The 15,604-nt window shown below is 35.5% G+C and overlaps 1 protein-coding gene across 6 annotated transcripts in view; it reads left to right on the top strand.

Moving 5' to 3' along the window:
* The window catches only part of LOC150100946 (uncharacterized), a 322,775-nt gene that overhangs the window by 226,207 nt on the left and 80,964 nt on the right, over window positions 1-15,604 (top strand). The gene's annotated exons all lie outside the window — the stretch shown is intronic.

The following is a 15,604-nucleotide window of genomic DNA, read 5'->3' as shown; positions in this document are numbered from 1 at the left end:
TGAATGAACTATAGCAAGTTTTGCTTGATTGCTGGAACAGAGTGGATGCAGTGTAGAGTAGCATTCTTGTATAATGGACTGCCTGTTATATACAGTGGAAGGACAACCAACATTCCCTCCGGTTTTGCTTCCGTCAATGTATATATGGAATTTGTCACTTTCAGAGCTTTCCTTCTCCTTAATATATGTTCTCTTAGCTGGGTGAGACCACCTACTGTAGCGAAGCAGATGTTTGTGGCAATTTGGATCAATGTTGTAATTTTCATTATAACTTCCGGAAGTGACTTCATACATAGAGAATTCTTGTATTTTCAGGCAGATCAGTGTTAGAGCTGCAATAACGCAAGCTGCCTCAAAAGATATTGTCCTGTATCCTTTAATTATATGGATGGCTATAAGGCATTGAACTCTGTTTACCTTTTGTCAGTTTTTCTTTGATTTTAGTGCATGTTTCCAGGCAAGTGCAGCATAAGATATCAATGGTAGTATATCTCCAGTATATATTGTTTTCAGTGCTTGTTGGCCTAATCCCCACGTAATCCTTACTGGCTTTGCTAGAAAGTTTACAGTTTGTAAGCTTTTTTTTGTCAACATATGAGATGTGCTTGTTGAAGGTAAATTTTTAATCTATTGTTATTCCTAGGTATTTTAAGCTCACTGGCTACATCAAGAGCTTCCCTGTTTAGGAAGACCATTACAGACTGTTTTGATTTTTATTTAAGATGTGGAGCACTTTAGATTTGGTGCTATTGAAGGTAACTTTCTTCTCACATGCCCACTCTGCAATTTTAAAGAATTCTTTGTTGGCCATTACTTCTAACTGTAAGCTGTCACATCCCGAAATCATTATCATTGCATCATCGGTGAAAGCTATGACTTTTGTTTCAGTAGTGAAAGGAAGTCTTAATAGTGAGTCATATTGGATGTTCTAGAAGCCTGGTCTACAGCAGGAGCCTTGCGGGCAGCCTCATTTGCCTTCTTTCATGGATTTCTTAGGATTAAATAAGTCGTCATTAGGAGTATCTATGTCTGTAAAATAATTTTTTTGTAAGATAAAGTAAGTTTTTTTGGACATTTTAAATCTCTTAATTGATTGGTTATGGCTGACCACCATGCAGTCTCGAAGGTTCCTTGTACATTGAGTGAGATCAGTAGTACACTAATAAATTTCTTGAGTAGACATAGTGTATTATTCAGTTTAGCAGAAGTTTTTCTAGCACCTTACCAGCAATGTTTTTGAGACTGATTGGCCTGTATTTGCTAATTTTGTCAGATGTTTATTTTCCTGGTTTGATTATGGGTATAATTTTAGAGCGTTTCCATACTAAAGGAAATCGTCCTCTTTTTAGTCATTTGTTGTGAACTGTTATTATTAATTTCGAGGAATTTAACAAATGCTCTTAGGAGTATATTGCTGGTTATTCTGTCCTCTCCAGGTGTTTTCCTTGGATCCATTGATCTTAATACTCACTCGATTTCATTAGTTGTAAATAAGTCGTCATTAGGAGTATCTGTGTCTGTTTTCATTCTTTATAAGTTTGTTGATTTCTTCATCTTTTGATTCATCATCATTGGGAATAAACTTCTTTATCATAATAGCTGCAGTTTCTGCTAAGTTTTTAATTAAAGTCTGTTTTCTTAATAGTTGATAATATAGGTGTTGTCTTATTCTTGCTTGCTACTAATTTATATATGCAATTCCGAGAATTTGATACCGTTGAAATGGTACAGAATTTTTTTTATGATTCTGTTTTTGCGTTTGTAATTTTGGACTGATAGCTGTATTTGGCTTTATAGTAGTTCTGTCTTCTACTCTCTCTCTTAAATCTTGGTTATTGTATGTTCTTTGATATATAGTTGTCTGAGTGCATATTAATGCACTCAGATGACTGTTTTCTTAAGATTGTTAGTTCGTCGTTCCACCAGGGTACTGATTTTCTTCCATCGATGTTTGGCTTCTTGGTTGCTCTGAGTGTTTGTTCGCTTGATTTTTTTCAGACCTGATGAAAGTGCAGAAGCAAGGAAGTCTGTATCGGCTTGTACTGGTGGCCAGATGGCTAGGTTCTTATCTAAGCTGAGTTGTTGTTGTTGTTGTTCCCTGATCCCATTAAAGTGATGCTCTGAGATTAGGTATGAAAATTCTCTTTTTAATGCTTTTACAAATATCTCTAGATTGGTTTTATTGGTGAAGTACTTGATGTTAATGTGATGGTTTGTGTTGTGTATTCTGTTTAAATTTTTTGTTACTGATAATGAAACTTAATTTGCGATGATCAGAACAGCTTTTCTCTTCTTTGCATCTCCATTCAGAAACCTGGGGTTAAACAGCATTGCTTGCTATTGTCAGATCAATGAAGCTGCTTCCTCTGGTATTTTCAAGTGATGAAGTGTTACAATTGTTTAGTATGTGTAGGGAATTTGATGGTAAGAACTCTCCCAAATTTTTACCTCTATTGTTTGTGCTCTCATTAAACCATAAAACCGAATGGGCATTACTATCTATTCCAAGAATTAAGCCATGGTTGATGGTAAAATCCACAATGTTGCCCATTTTTTCTAAGTCGTATTTTATATCAGCATATTAGTTTAGATACATACTTGCAGCAAAAGTTTTAATTTCTCTGTACCTAATTTCGATAAGTACCGCGTCCTCATTGCTGTGCTGAGAAATTAATGTTGCCTCGACTTCAGGGTTGACCATGAGTATTGCAACTCTCTTTCTTTCTGATTCTTTGGAAAATATTTTATAATTAGTTGGAAAGTTGCATATTTTGTTGTTATGTTGTAGGATTCTTGTATTAATGCTAATCCTATATTTTTTTCTATTTATGATTTCTGTTAAGTTATTTATAGCCTTGATAGAGCACTGAAGATTTATTTGAAGGCATGCCAGGGAAGTAGTGCTGTTTCTTCTAGCTTTATTATTGCTTTCCATAATCTGTGTTTCGAATTTTGAGCTGTCTGTAGTTGTTGTTGTATGCTGGGCGGTCTTTTCTTACATAGTCTGCACAATGGCAAATTCTCCACAGTTTTTTAAAGCCGGTTTTCAGCAATTTGGTCTTCACCATTGGCTTCTAAAATTATGCAATATTGCATCATTTTTTGTATTGCCATGGAAGAGTTCTTCCTTCTGCATGCGGATTGAGTCAGTTTAGTTGTTTGTATCAATTTCACTGGGAATATCACGTATAATTAGCCTTGGAAGACGTTTCTTACTGGGATTTACTACTAATGTGTCTGCATTCCTTAGAGATTTTGTTATGTAGCAAGTCTATGTCGGTCTTTTCTTTGATTCAATGAGGACTCCTCCGTTATTAATACCTTTCATTTTTCTGATTCTGATTTTTCTTGAGTCTGTTTTTTTTCTTTTATGATATTTTTGGTTTCTTCGTGTTTTAGTTGAGCTATTGGTTTCACTATTAATTTATAGCAAGGATTGTTTTCAGATTTGTCTTTGTTTTTAGCATTTTTTTTAATGACTTGCGAGTATAGCTGAGTGGGCTGAGCTAAGTTAGCCTGTTTGTAGTAATCTGTAGTTATATTGATACTTTAGTTTAATTTTATTGAATGCCTTTTTAGTTCGCTCACTGCAGTTAGTATGTCCTTTTTTACATCACATCTTAGGTTACTTTTTACTTTGGCAATGTTATGCAGCTAATCGAGGGCTTTTCGAACTCTAATTCGTTTCATGCTGCCATCTTAATATTACCCAAAGTTGTAGTATTATAACTTCCTATGGAACTGCTAAGTTTTCTAAGGTGCAAAGTTACCGGCTATTATTGGTCAAATACGCATCCTCATACACTTCATATCCATCATATATTTCAATGTAATATCAATGGTATTACAGTTTTAATATGCACTTTGCATCCATGATAACCTTGACGTCTGTAGACATCTTGGTCAGTACCGTGGTTAAGAAAATGTACTTCAGTTTTGTTGCTGGTTTCTAGAAGTGACATTTTCTTGGAAATAGATTTCAGGGATTGTTTCTCATGACCTTTATACCTCCCAGTGGAGAGGGGGGATGCTAGCTCTTTCTATAGGAGTTAATCCTATTATTAGAGCTGGACGTTGTCTTTAATGGTAGCTGAACAATAGATGCAGTCTGACCAGCAGTATTTGGTCCATAAAGGTAGATTAAAACTCACTCCTACACATTTAGAACTTTGAAACTATGGAGTACATTACTCACTGTTAGAGAGAGCACCATGCAAGCTTTCAATTGGTACCAGATACAGCCAGTTTTCTTGTTTGATACCACACAAAATCAAAGTAAAAAGAGGAGCGATTCCAGGCACATCCACTCCTACTTGTGCTCTCTCTCTCTGTGTGTGTGTGTGTGTGTGTGTGTGTGTGTGTGTTTTATATATTAGAAATTACTTATCTGCTCAGAAGATTTATGCTTTCAGTTCTTTATTTATTGTCATCTATGTTTCAAGGACAAATTATATTGCAATATAATCATTATCAAATTCATGATATGTACCCTTGGGGTACATATCATGAATTTATACAGTATATTATGTACAACCTCATCAAACCATAATGATACTACATGAAAAAATTACATCATTATTAATATCAGATTAATCACAGGTTGTGCCTGTGAATAAGTTACGTTAAACTTGTGCTCCCCCATTTTATTGTAATTGCATGTGTTTTTTGTGCAAAATAAGCAGTAAATGGAAAACTAACAGAGTGTACTAAGAAGCCAATTACTTCAGCACAACTTGTAAGTACCCATAGTCCATTAAATCAGTTATTTTTTACAACTAAAAAAAACAACCACGTGAAAGCGTTATGCCTACTGTGCGAAGTAAAGATGGCGGCAACAGAGGCCAACAATAGAAGATTAACCCGAGTCCCGTCAGCATAGTATTGCCGATCGCCAACAAACTGAATGACATTACAAAGTGCCACAGCTGTAAAACCGAAGTTAAAGAAAGGAAGAAAAGGTATATTGTGCGATTTCTGTTACAGCTGGCTACATACTTCCTGGCAAAAGAGTTGAAAACCTCGAACAGCAGCTTAATACTGTGATCAGTACTTTCTCCTCCAAAATCTAAAAGTTGGAAACTAAGCTCGAGATACTTGACGACCAATGCCCAATCGCATGTGCACCCATGCCTACTAACGAACTTTGCGAACTAATCGCATCAAAGGTACACGAGTTGCTCGAGGCTGAAAATAGGACACTCGACGCCGTTATTCTGAACTTTCCAACGGAAAATGGTAAATCCTTAAAAGAAGATATCAGCAAACTAGCAGGAGAATGCAATTTTAATCCCAGAAATATCGTCAAATGCCATAATTTTGTCCCCATAAACAAAAGATAGGATGGAACAAACTTTCCACGTCTCATGAAATTGACCTGTGATACACTAACAAACACATCCAAATTTATAATGGCGATAAGCAACAAGCTAAAGGACACTTGCCCCCCAGTCGTGTATACATGTTCGACCTGATTTAACCTTTGCCCAGAGAGAACAAAGATGCCAAAATGGAGACAACAGTTGGATGATAGACTACAAACAAACCAAACCAGTGCAAAAACCAAGTGACGCCACTAGTAGCCACTAAGAACACCAGTATGCAGGCACTGCATAGGAAACGTGCAAGACCTTTGAGGTCAAATCCATGCTTCACAGAACCTTGCATATCCACTTCACCAACGTCCTTGGCCTCAATTCCAATCTTAATAGCGTCTACTACCATCTGCAGTCTACCAAACCTCACCTACTCTTTTTAACAGAAACTCAAATCTCACCTTCCCCCAGCACCATCCATCTCAACCTTCCTAACTATACAATATTTAACTCCTTTCGACCGAAGGGTGGTGTCTGTGCATATATCAGCTCTGACATATCCTGCCAGAGAGCACCTAACCGAGAATTGCCGAACTTCGTTGTTCTTTGGCTGAAGATATCCTTCGCCCCATTCAGTCAAATTCATCTGCTATCTCTATCGCTCTCCTAATACCACCAATCACTCTGAGCTCTTTCATTTCCTCTTCTTAAAAGTCGATTTTCTCCAGTCCCACTCTCCTAACAGCGAAATCATCCTCCTGGGTGATTTGAACTTCCATAACACCAATTTACTTTCCTCTTCCAATTGTACAGATCCTGCATGCAGAGCTGCTGAAACATTTGCCATCACTAACGACCTTACACAAATTGTTCAAAAGCCGACCAGAATACTAGATAACCCAAACCACTGACCAAATACCCTAGATCTTTTCCTTACTAATGACCCCTCCAAATATACAGTGAATGTAGTGAGCCCCCTGGGTAATTCTGACCACAGCCTAGTGCTCATCTTCTCCCCCATGCAACAACGCTTACACAGTCACTTTCACACAAGAGTAGTTTGGCATTATAACAGTGCCAAATGGGACAGTCTTCAAGACTACCATGCTTCATTTCCATAGTTGGATTATTGTTTCTGGTCTTCCAGTCCAAACATATGCACTGAACGTATCACCCAAGTAATCCTCACTGGCATGAAAACATACATTCCCCACACTGCTCTGAACTGCTGTCCCCTAACTAAACCTCGGTTCTCCAAAAGATGTGCCAAGGCTGTACAAATGAAAAATCAGACATACCACAACTGGCTCGAATCAAGAACCCAATCCTCCTTCAATGCCTATACTGAAGCCCGAAACAGATGCGAGAAAATTATCGATACTTCTAAAACAGGATTTGAATGGGAAGCTTGCGGCCTGTCCAAATGGCAGCCGTGCCTTTTGGTCTCTTGCCAAGGCAAGTGGTCGTAACTTTTGCCATACGCTATTTCCACCTCTATCATACCCAGGTGGCTCAATTGCAACATTACCCACAGAGAAAGGTAACCTCCTGGCTTCACATTTTGCCTCCAACTGCCCAACATACAATGCCCTCTGTATCCTTTTGCCAAAAAGATATCATAAACCTGTTGTCTAAATTAGACACAAAAAAGTCTCCTGGCCCTGACGGCATTCCTCCAATTGTCCTGAAGGTCTGTGCACCAGAACTGACTCCTATTCTATCCTATACAGTCTGTAATTTGTCATTGGATGGTAAATTTCCCGAAAGGGTGATAGTACTACGTAATATGCATTTATCTTTGCAGTATAAGTGAAAGGGTCACCGTGGGAGAAGTAGACTCATTTAATTAATCAGCAGACCCCACACCAATTAGGACATAATGCTAAGAAGAAAAACATTCTGTGGCAATTTTTAATTTAAAAGAGCCTCCATAGTTTAGTCAGTATAGATGAAGCCCTTTGGTTGGAAAGACACTTAGGTTCGATTCCCTCTGTGATGTGAGGAACCTTTATCTGGTCTCTTTTGATGAAAGGTGAGTTAGCTGATCTCATAGGGAGGTAGGGGTTTTTTTTTCAACTGGAAACTCTGGGGTTTTTTTGTTCCCCAGAACAGGCAAACCGGCCCCGGGAACACATGGGAGGCATAGGGCTAACCACCTTATCCTCTTGACGGGTATGGTTTGGAAGGTCTAAGGACAGCTCCATAACAGGCCACTAGACCTAATAATTAAAAAGGAAGAAGAAAAAGTAAAAGTGAAAACTTACATTAAATATGTTTAGAAGTGTAGTATTATGTTTTGACTGTTCAATCAAACATATTTTACATATTCTTGACTAAGCAGTTAACATACAGTAAATTGCAATCATTTTATAATACTCAATAGACTATAAATCAGTTTTGAATTAATCAAAAACATTTTCATAATTCACAGTTTCGCACTATTTTTCAACATGTAATTTTACAATCATTTCTAGAGCAGGATTTTTTTTATTATCTTGCCCATTCACAATAATAAAAGTACTATGGCTAACTAAATGCTGATCTATAAGTTATAAAAGTTATGACAGCATAACATGCCCACTCTCTAACCAACAGTCATGGGTTAGAGTTTCACCATGGGCATGGGTATTTGTAAAAGCCTGCTCTGGACACGCTTGTATAACTCCTTGAGTTTATAAGGCTTGTTTAAAAAAATAAAATAAATCAGTTTCAGATCTTATTACTGATTAAGGTCACTGTAGCTGCATTACATCTATATAAAGTAATTACCAAAAGATCTTCATATATAAAGTCATCAAACAGATTGGTCAATGTTTTCATCTAACTGAATATATATATTTGGCTCCATCTTATGTATATGTGTGTGTGTGTGTGTACATGTATGTACACAGCTAAATATATATATATATATATATATATATATATATATATAACTAGTAATTGCATCTTATTGTTTTCTCACAGTGTGTTTTTTTTTTTTTTTTTAATGTTTTATTCCATAAGTCTTTCACATTTTTTTATGCCGGTATAGTGTGTTTACTTATTTTGATGGAAATAGTATAGTTTACAAGTTCAAGAATTTACTTTTTGAAGTACATTTAGCAGTGTTTTCCAGTGATTGTGCGTGAGAGAAAGTTTTTTTTTTTTTTTGGTGTTTGCATTTCATCTGAGCATGCAGTTGAATAAGGTATAGCTGAACAAGAAGACATTTTGTGGTAGTCCATTGGAATCTTTATGTAATATACATGAAAACATTTTGTGCATCTTGGTATTCCATAAATGAGAGCATGTAGAATGTTACATGAAGAAGACTTCTATCTTTACTACTTATAGTATGTTCATCACCTTAAACCTAGCGATTATGCGGGAAATTGTATGTCATGGTGACATAAAAGTGGCCTTTCTCTCTCTTAATAAGTCCTTGGTCCTCTGAAGGAGTGGACTCTCCTTCAATAAATCCTAAAATTTTCCCAACGTCAGAATAATCTGATGTGAGGATGGTGTATGGTGCTTCAGTAAGGTGAGGTCTTTTTTTTTATGAGAAATAAAACAGGACAGTATTTTGATGCTGTTGAAGTTCACTAGATTATCCTCATACTACTGGAGATTGGTAAGGAGATTTGTTGTCATTGGTTATGGAAAGTCATAGAGCTAGAATCATTCCAGAACTGTAAGCTTTGTTGAATAATGAAGAGAAACGGTCAATCATTAAGCTATGATTTAATTCTATGTCTGCTTCTTGAAACATTCGACACTTCTGAACTGATACGACCCATCTCTTGTTTATGAGTATCATGTCTAGCATGTTAAGGTCACTGTAGCTGCATTACATCTATATGAAGTAATTACCAAAAGATCTTCATATATAAAGTCATCAAACAGATTGGTCAATGTTTTCATCTAACTGAATATATATATTTGGCTCCATCTTATGTGTGTGTGTGTGTGTACATGTATGTACACAACTAAATATATATATATATAACTAGTTCTTCCATCTGGTGTCTGCCATGTCCATTTCTTGCAGTCTGTTTTTGCTGGAAATGTGTGTTGCAAATTACCATGTCATGCTTCAAGGCAAATTCAAGCATTCTTTCTCCATATCCATATTTGCCCATTATTGTTTCTCATCCTTCATTGTCTTTCCCAATCTTCACATTCCAATCTCCTCCAATAATTAGTATATCTTTCTTTGATACTGATTTCAAGATTATTTCCAAGTTGTTATAGAATAAGAATAACTGTATTTCTTCTTCAGAACTTTCTGAAGTAGGTGAATAGACCTGAATTGCCATGATGTTAAATGGTCTTGCTGAAAATCTTGTCATTATTATTCTGTTTTTACATCTCCCCTGATCCTGGCCAGCTCATCTCCACTAATCCAAGGATGTCACACGAGTATCACTCCATCTCCTTGCAAAGTAAATCTAGCTTTCCCAGAGCCCTATATTTTCATGTAGTACTATCGTAATATCTTGTACACTCCCTGAGGGTATATATTAGTAATTTGATGATGGTGAAGTTTTGAAAAGTATGCTCACGGATATGCTTTCAAAACTGTCTGTGTAAAAATTGGCCATGGAGGCAAGAATGGAGACCCCTTTGCTATAGTCTATATCTGTAGAAAGTTTTTTCATTCGGTTATAATTCAAATTAAACTTGACAAGAAATTATATGCTTGGCAAGTTTAATTTTAATTCATATCTTCCACTTCTTATCCAAGCGTAAGCAAACAAAGTATGCACATGAAGTATCTTCATGACTAGGCTACTTTTACATAAAGGCTAATGAGTTCACATTAATTGCCTTAGTATCTTATAATGCATAGCATTATTCATGTCTGAAATTATGTGTGCTTTGCATTAATGTGATCTCATTAGTTTCTATATAAAAGTAGCCTAGTCAGGAAGATACTTCATGTGCGAACTTTGCTCATGCTTGGATAATTAATTACAGAAGAATATGATTTCTTGACAAGTACCCTCTATCTCTTTGTATATTTTGTTCATTCAAGAGAAGTAACCTGCATGGATGGCAGAACTGTAGAGGTTTCTGATGTCGTGGGTGGGGTTTAAAGGTGTTAGGTGTCATTCAAGGGTATATTAAAGAAGTGATGTCAAGGCCTCTGTTGAAAATTAAAATCAAGAACTAATTTTAATTTTTTTGTTGAAAAATTTAATTTTAAATAATTCCAAACGATGGGCAACTTTTGCTTTGTCATCATGGAGAGTTTTGAAAAACATCTTGACACAGCCTCACTCTCTGTCTGAGACATTAGATACATTCTTCCTCTGTATCTGAACCTAACTATATGCACATTCCATGGTGTATATGCTTAAGTTCAGCTGTAAGAATGTGTGAGATGACCATGACCCATGGTCATCTCACACATAAGTGGGATGACTGTTTGCAGACAGATTGCATGATGTTTTTAGATTTTTAAAAAACATTAATTTATTCAAAGACATTTATGGCAAAGACAGATCAGGGATTTGTATATATGTAGATCCAGCATTCTAAATACTAAACTTTGTACTGCCATAACCTGTGTCCTGACACAGTATGACCTTTGCTGTTTTTGCACAAGATTGGCAAAAAAAAAAAAAGCGGGGGGGGGGGGCACTTTAACATTGTACTCACGAAACAGTGTTGCAACTTTGTCCATAACATTCTTGACATGTAACTGCATTTTTGAAATCTTGTTTATGAATGATCTTTTAGAGGGATATGGGTATGAACTGAAGATGATTAACAAAATTCTTGATCCACTTCTGACAGCTCTGACAAACAAAGCTGCAATGTTGCTTCATGATTACAATATGAAAGTGGATTTTGAATGTATAAGATTTCAAGATTTTGACATCCTGTGTGTAAACTCCCCCCCGAGCATTCTTATACAAGTCTTGTACACCCTAATGATGTAAACCCGATGATTTATGAAACTTGTCAGGTTATATCATTTATTTTATGAAACCTGTTTTATGTTTAGAAACATGTGGTTTCATTACTAGAAATTAAATGACAATTTGCTAAACCACAGAAATATTTGTGTTCATTGTTTTGTTATGTTTTTTTAATTTGAAATATGTAATTTTTTTGCATTAGAGAGAGAGGGATGAAAATTTAATGTTATTTTAATATTGATTGAAACTCTTTTTGATGATATCCAATTCATATATTTCTTGAAAGTCACAAAATGTGCATCCATATTTCATGCAGATTCCTGTTAAATTTGAATCTCGTTTTGAATTCTGTCATGTTCTGTAAAAATCACATTTCAACCTGAATTAAAGCAATATTATTATGGGAATTTTCTTATTACCAAAAAAAAAATATATCATTTTTTAAAAGAATTATTGGACTGTCTTTGACAACCACAAAATTTCAAGCACACATCATGGACCAAAATGTTAATTACTCTTTCTCTGTTGGAAATGTTTCCAAAGAAGAAAGCCAAAAAGAAAATTTTTCACTGGTTTACTATGAATATGTGCCTGAAACTTTGGATTAAGTTCTCAGTCATTTCAATGTATCAGATTGTGATTCTCTTTTAGCACTTTATTATGGGTTAAGTACTTTCTCATAATATTTTTAAATCTCCTGTAGAGACAAAAGCTAGCATATTTAATTTAGCACATGAATCAAATACATGCATGCACTCACAAAGTATGAGTATTTAAAAAAAATTGATGTCTTGTTCTTAAATTCATACATTTCAGGGCAATTTTTGAACATTCTGGTTTAGTGGAGGTTTCCCAAAAAAGAGATAGAACACACACACACAGAATGAGAGAGAGAGAGACTGATAAAAATCCATACTTGTACCTTCAGCTATATCTTATTGTAACTATATTTAATCTCTATTTAAGTGGTAATTAAATACATTAATTATTATTTTCATAAGATTTAACAGTCTATCATCAACGAGAAGAACATACTCATTTTCTATTTGACAGTTGTCAGGTCCATAAATAATATTATATAGTTTTCGGTTGCTAACCACAAAAGGCTGGGATCACAATTACCAACCACAAAAGTTCATATATATCTTAAAATAAATTAATTTATCTATAGAAACTTTCAAAATAGCAGAAACTCCAGAAAACCAGTACTCCTTCCTTGTATTTATTTTTTAACAAAATTCTTGAGAACTCTCCATTCCTTTCTCACTTCTCCTAAAGTGTTCTTTTTCCCACGTGTCTATCAGCTGTTCTTCTCATATCACAATATAGCATACTTTGTATTTTCAATCGTTGTAAATGCATGAAACAGCCAGGTATCATGAACAGCAAACAGCAGCTCAGTAATGGAGGACAAGGTATATTTATCAGTGATACAATTGAGACAAAGCTTCTCCTTTATTGCTATATTAAATAAGCTGAAAAACACCTATGTGTTTTAGTTCCAACAGTGTAAAAATGTAAGTATAATTGCTTATCCTTCTTGCTGATAAAATAAAAGTCATTTTTGTCAATGACTTTTACTGTTAGGCAGTCAAACTTTATAGCCTTGATAGTATTCTGCAGATAGTCTCAAGCTTTGACCGTCTTTGATAGAAAAAATAGAAGTGATGGAGCAATGTTTACTGAATAGAGAGAGTATTACAAATATGTAATGCCATGTTTGGGGTAGTATAATTACATAAATATGAGAATTATTATGCTGCAGTATCCTTTTCTTCAATGCAAGTATCCAACAGAAGATGGAATTTCTAGGCTGTTCCAAGATGTTTTTATTTTATCCTTATCACCACACTTTCTTCTTGAAGAAAGTGTGGCGATAAGGTCCATGATTGGCCATCAAAAAAGTGTTGACATTATCAACCTCAAGACTTTTTCAGCATTCTTTGTTATTGGTGTCTTGTCATTCATCACAGGAAATTCACTCTCTGTACTGCATCGTGCAACCTATTCTACGTATATTATTCCCATAAACTCTAGTCCTCGCATACCTGTTTAGCATACTTGTACTCATATTCCATAGATAACACTGTATTCTTTCCTCTCCTGCAAAACTCTTTTAGCAACTCTTGCATGTTTCTATTGTATCTCCTCTTTTACACCTATTAGCTGAGTTTTCACTCTGCAGAAACCTTTAACCCTCATAAAATCGAAAATTCCACAGATTTGTTATACTCTGGATCATTCTCATTTTCATTTCCAAAACTCAAGTCAAGAAATCTGAACATTGTAGTCCAGATTGTGATTATATCAGGCCGTATAAAGAGGGATTACTTCCTTATCCGTTTTGTCAGTGTGTTTTTCAAATCCATGTGATCATTTTTGCTTTTCTGCTCACCTTTGCAATACGAGGGTGGTCTGAAAAGTTCTCGGCCTTGACCATAGATGGCAACACTATTGGCAAAGCTTTTTTTTCCTAAGTTGGCACATCTGTCATAAGCATCCATGTGAAATTGAAAGTCATTCTATCAAGTAGTTTGTTTTATACAGCTGTCTGAAGCAAAACTGTTGTCTGTATCCCTTGAAATGGATAAAATCGAGTATCATGCAGTAAAAGATTGTTTAATGGCAAAAGAAATTTATTCGAAGTTCATAATTTCCGAGTTTAAACATGGCCACGCCAGCCTTGCGGATGAGCCACGCAAAGGACGTCCAAAAAGTATAACAACATCAGAAATCATTGATCAAGTGCAAATATGGTATTGGATGATCGTGAATCAAAGTGCGTGAAATTGCTGAGACTATAGAGACATTTCAAAAGAAATGTCTCTGTAGTCTCAGAAATTGTTGAGAATTTCAAAAGAATGTGTAGGATATATTTTGCATGAATTGCAAATGAAAAATCTTTGCTCAACATGGGTGCTGTTAGCAAATCAAAAACACACTCGCATGAAAATCTTTGAACAGTGCTTAGAGCGTTTTAACAAGAATAACACTGATTTTGTACATCGATTTATTATTATGGATGAGACTTGGATTCACCATTACACACCAGAATCCAAACAGCAGTCAAAACAGTGGACAGAAGCTGGTTCAGCGCCAAAGAAGACAAAGTCGGTTTCACCAGCAGGAAAGGTCATGGCATCGGTGTTTTGGGATGCTAAAGGTATTTTGTTTGTTAATTATCTTGAAAAGGGTAAAACAATAACCGGGGAATATTATTCTGATCTTTTAACCAGACTTGACGAAAAAATTCATGAGAAAAGACCCAGTTTGCAGAAGAAAAAAATCAGCTTTCATCAGGACAATTCACCTGCCCACAAAGATGTTTTGGCAATGGTAAAATTGAGAGATCTGCACTATGAATTGTTGGAACATCCACCCTATTCCCCAGATTTGACTCCCTCTGACTTCTATCTCTTCCCAAAACTGAACTCTTCCTCACTGGTCAGCATTTTTCTTTGAATCAAGAGGTGATTGCGGCTGTAGAGTGGTATTTTGTAGATCTTACTGAGAACCACTACAGGGATAATGGTGCTGGAACATCGCTGGAATAAATGTATTAGTCTTAAGGAAGATTATGTTGAAAAATAAAAATAATTTTGAAATTATAAATTCATTTTTTCATTGTTAGGCCGAGAACTTTTCAATCCACCCTCGTATTTCTCCTGAAGTTCAATTCCTTAACCACTGTCTCAGTCAGATCCTAGACATATAAATTTATTGCAGCGCAGTTCCATCATTGTAATATATAGCTTTAGCCTCCTCAATTCAAAATGCATAATTTACACTTTGCAACATTGAACTGGTAACTCCTAGTAAACTGCTCTGCTGACATTGTTAGTCTGTCCAGATTCTCCTTTCAGATTACTATATCAGTTTCATTTACTATTACCCTTCTTATCTCATCATCAACAAACAGCTGGATATTCCATTCCCTTTCAAATCCCAAATGTCAGTAATGAAAATGAACAGCAGCACTGTAAGCACAGAGCCATGTAATACACTACTGGTCACTTGCATTCTCCTAGACTTTACTATGGCTATGGCAGAAAGCCAGAATAATCCAAATTCGTTTTTATTCTCCTTTGCCCCAGTTTACATAGTTGTGTTGTGTTGTAGCCATTTTCCTTATCTAACTCAGCTGTTATTTATTATAGTATATAACTGTTGAGCTATCTTCAAGGCTTTCTCAGCCTTCTTTAAAATGGAAAAATATTTGTGCCTGCTGGAGTGGCATTCTGATATGTTGTTCTCTTAATTTTATATCATTCCGTTTAATAATGCCGTGAAATTTGTACATTCACATTTTGTCATTGATATGATATTACATGACACCACACAGGGGGAAAAAGTGTAATAAAATTACAAAATAACATTCTGTCCATAATA

This window comes from Typopeltis vanoorti, chromosome 12 (genome assembly GCF_054136105.1).
Source record: "Typopeltis vanoorti isolate ZY-2024b chromosome 12, IOZ_Tvanoo_1.0, whole genome shotgun sequence".
NCBI lineage: Eukaryota > Metazoa > Arthropoda > Arachnida > Uropygi > Thelyphonidae > Typopeltis > Typopeltis vanoorti.
This window is presented reverse-complemented; position numbering and strand designations above follow the sequence as displayed.